This window comes from Sinocyclocheilus anshuiensis, unplaced genomic scaffold (assembly GCF_001515605.1).
Source record: "Sinocyclocheilus anshuiensis isolate Anshui unplaced genomic scaffold, SAMN03320099.WGS_v1.1 scaffold948, whole genome shotgun sequence".
Taxonomy (NCBI): domain Eukaryota; kingdom Metazoa; phylum Chordata; class Actinopteri; order Cypriniformes; family Cyprinidae; genus Sinocyclocheilus; species Sinocyclocheilus anshuiensis.
This window is the reverse complement of record NW_015549709.1, coordinates 600,333-604,895: the sequence shown is the minus strand read 5'-3', so window position 1 is coordinate 604,895 and position 4,563 is coordinate 600,333.

The window sequence follows — 4,563 nt, the reverse complement described above, 5'->3', positions numbered from 1 at the left end:
GCCCAGTTCACCATCTCCTCCAGGGCGATGGTGAACTGGGCGAGGGTCCGTACCATCTGCAGCATGCGACACGTGTCCCTCGCCCCCCTGGTGACTGTGTTCCCGACGGCAATCGGCACCCCCACCCCAAGCCCCCCCACCCGACAGCTCAATCACCTCCACCAGGAGATATGCAGCAACAGGCTGGAGAGTCAGACCCCTTCCATAAGGAATAATTTACAAAAAAAAAAACTCTTGGGTTTAAATCCAAGACTTTAAAAATCCAAAGTTGAAGGGGGAATGTTTTTCACCCCTATTTAAAACCTTGAGCAGTGTTGTTCGCTTCCCTTCTGAGGCAGGTAGAGCCAATGACAGAGAGAGAGACAGTAAACAGAGAGACTGCAGGGAGAGATCAGTGTGTAATGAGAGGCAGCAGACAGGCACCAGCTGAACGCAGCTGAGCTTAGAGCAGCGCTCACAGACCTGACCAATCCATGACCGATCCTGCACTGGTTAACTGGATTGGCTCAGCCTGTTGGGGATGGAAACCTAGAGGTGTGTCTGTGTCTCCATGGCAACAAGGGGGCGGGGACTTGGATGACTGACAGATAGATTCTCCATACAGATTACAGCAGTAAGATTACACTCATAGACTAGAGGAAAGAGCAGAAAGCTAATTATAATTTACATTGATAAACATTTCAATTTTAATTCCATGCAAGTCAATCATTTACTATGGTAAATGTCCCAAAAAATGTTATCACTAAGCTAAATGTCCAGATAATGGTATTGTCATAGTAAATGTCCAAATAAATAGTATTATTAAGATAAATGTAAAAAAAACATGTATTGCCATGGTAGATGTACAATAAACATAGTACTGTTAAGGTAGGTCTAAATATCCAAAAAACATGGTATTAAGATGGTAAATGTCTAAAAAACATGGTATTACTAGGGCAAATATAAAAAAAAAACATGTCATTACCATGGTAAAAAACAAACAAACAAACAAAAAACACTGTATTACTAAGGTAAATGACCAGAAAACATGGCATTACCATGGTAAATGTCCAAAAAAAACCTCACAGTATTACTAAGATAAATGTCCAAAAAACAAGGCATTACCATGGTAAATGTCCCCCCCAAAAAATTATTACATGGTAAATGTAAAAAACAAACAAACAAACCAGGTATTACTAAGATAAATGACCAAGAAAGATGGTATCACTATGGTAAATGTCTAAGAAAAAGCATGACCCTAAAAAATGTCCAAAAACATGGTATTAATAAGGTAAATGTCTAAAAACATTGTTCTACCATAGCATTTTCAGTAAAACAATGAAGGAACAAATGAATTAATGAACAAATGAATGAACAAACAACTGAACAAGCTTGTATACTTCCTACAACGTAAAAAAACAACAAAAAAAATGATATTTCCCAGACATCAACATTTCCCAACAATTCTATTTCTAATCAGTACCATATTCTCATTTTCTCTGTTCTTTTCTTTATTCTTCCTCCTTTCTTCACATGTGAATCTGTGCTTTTTCCCTGCAGGGTTATTTTTAGCTGAGAGGTTTTTCAGCACTTTTTTGGGAGCGTCGAAGCCATTAGCAGCAAGTGCATTTGTGCTGATGCATTACTGACGTGGAGAGAGACACTTTCATCACCCTCGACAGAACAACAGAAAGACGACTGCTCCACTTACATCCTCCACATCGTCACTGTGAAAGAGCAGACGCTTGTGTGGTGCACATACACCCATGCTCGACCAATTACATAAAGAATTACACAAAGAATTACACAAGTTCTTTGCATGACGTTTCTTTCATCAGACATTAACAGGGATGTTACAAACAAGTCACTGACTGATGCTCCGCCAACAGACAGAGATCTACATCTTGCAATGTCATCTTTTATGAGGTATTTTCTTATAACAAATGTATATATACCAATGTATATTCCTCAAGCACCATGTAAACACCATGGTAATCATTAAGCATCTCTGCATTAGCATCTAAAATCGCTGAAACACTGTAACAGCACAGTATTTAAGGGTTATCTCACAGGCTGCCTTTCAAAACCTATTGAGCCGCCTACCTAGACAGCATTTATTATATAAATGTCTATTATGCCCAAACATGAATCCTCATGTATGAAAGATCCTCGACTTGAGATGCTGTGGCACTAAAGTGTGAGAGATGTGTCGATGAAAAACAAGATCTGCTGTGTGTCCTCCACCCAAAAAAATGTTAAAAGGTGCTAACGCATTTCTCTAATGCCTGAAGTGTCTGCTAATTTACATTCAACAAGTCTTACTGGAATGCTTGTTTTCATTTTATTCCCAAGTCAATCCGCGTGTCTGTATCTGTTTGATTCAAAAATGGTTTTGCTCATAGAAATAAAGCTCAAATAATGTGCTGCGGTCAGAGTCTGCTGGAGCCAGTAAATCAGACAGATCACAACCTGGAGAAGCTTCTTCAGAGAACACAAAACAGTCAGACTACTGACATTTAAGAGAGAGTGAAACATGAGTCAGAAAGAGGGAATAAAATAAAATGAAAAAAGGAAGAGTCATTTTGAGCATAAACCAAAAACATCAAAACCAGAAAAAAGCAATTCTAAAGCCGCCGCTCTGGAAAAAAAAATAAAAAAGCAGCACGAAAGCTGCATTTCCGAAGGCCTTGAGGCAGATGTTCTTCAGTTCAACGGCTAAGGAACTCTCCTAAAACGGACAAGGCCATAATTCTGCTGGAAAACATTCAGTGCTAGAATAAAAATAGAACTTAAAACATAAATGCTGGGATGCACGCCATCAATAAGGCCAAGAAAGATACAATGATGAATGTGTGTGTGATCGAGCCTTTTGGATTTATTAGCGGTGTTTGTTAAGTCTAAGCATCACTATGTTCATACTCCCTGAAGTATTAAAGTTTGGCATGTTACTTATCTTGCACAGTTTGTACAATGGATATGAAAACACCACCAAAAGCACCCTAGCAACTGTATACTATATATATATATAATATAACACAAATATCACACAAATTCAAATGTTTGGGGTCAGTAAGATTTTAATGTTTTTGGAAGAAGTCGCTTTTGGGTAAAATAAGTATTATTTGTGAAATATTATTACAATTGTAAATAACTGTTTTCTATTTTCTATGCTATTCTATAATGCATTTTATTCCTGCGATCAAAGCTGAATTTTCAGCATCATTACTCCAGTCTTCAGTGTCACATGATCTTCAGAAATCATTCTAATATGCTGATTTGTTACTCAAGAAATATTTCTGATTATTATCAATGTTGAAAACATTTTTGTGGAAACTGTGATACATTTTATTGTTCAGGATACTTTAATGAATAGAAAGTTCAAAAGAGCAGTATTTGTTTGAAATAGAATCTTTTGTAACATTATAACTGTCTTTACTTGAACTTTTGATCAATTTTATGTGCCCTTGCTGAATAAAAGTATTAATTTCTTTAAAAAAATACTGACCCCAACATTTTGATAGCCGATAGCGTATAAAAATAAGCTTACACACACTTTGACATCACTCCAATTAATGCTTTATATAAAACACTCATCTCTATGGAAACCAAGCTGCCGCTATTCTGAAACATGATGCACTTCCTTTAAAAAATCTTGCCTTTCAGCTTCTTCCTTCTTCTTCTTGCCTGGGGTCCTTAATCTAAACCAGTAAGGCGTCTTGAATATGCAGACAAAACCTGACCCAGATATCCACCTCATTTATTAACTGCTCAAGGTCATCAATATGACCCATCGATTTAAATGAATTACTCATTTCCTGCAGTCATCTCACAATGGCCTCGCTTTATAAAACCCTAGCGGAAGCCATTCATTGCTTTTCCAAATGCACCGTGCTGCAGCCTGACAAGAATGTACATACAGTATTAATGAAAGAAGACAGCAAGGACAGATCAGCTTTGCTAAATAGCAGGCAATAAATTCAAACACAATAGAGTAATGTTGTTAGCAATCACCTCGGCCAGCTGTGACCTACATTTTGTGCTCTGAAAACCAAAATAATACAGCAATAAAATTCCCTGACTGCATTTTATTCTCATTCTCACCTATTAAACTAAATAAATCACTATAACTGTGTTCTCAGATTGTTTTTCCTGTGCTTTGTGGATCTTTACAGCAGCAAGATTGTAAAAAGACAAATTAAAACACGTCAAGAGTAAGACTACAACAAGATACACTTAAAATGTGCTGTGAGCTATTTTAGACTCGAACTTCCATCATTCTGTTGGACCAAAACCTGCCAAAACAAAGCAAAGCAAAGCAAAGAAAAGAAAAACAAAGCAAAGCAGAGCAAAACAAAACAAAACAAAACAAAACAAAACAAAACAAAGCAAAGCAAAGCAAAGCAAAGAAAAACAAAACAAAGCAAAAGCAAAGCAAAGCAAAGCAAAGCAAATCAAAAGCAAAGCAAAGCAAAGCAAAGCAAAGCATAGCATAGCATAGCATAGCATAGCAAAGCAAAGCAAAGCAAAGCAAAGCAAAGCAAAGCAAAGACAAAACACAAAACACAAAACTAAACTAAACTAAAC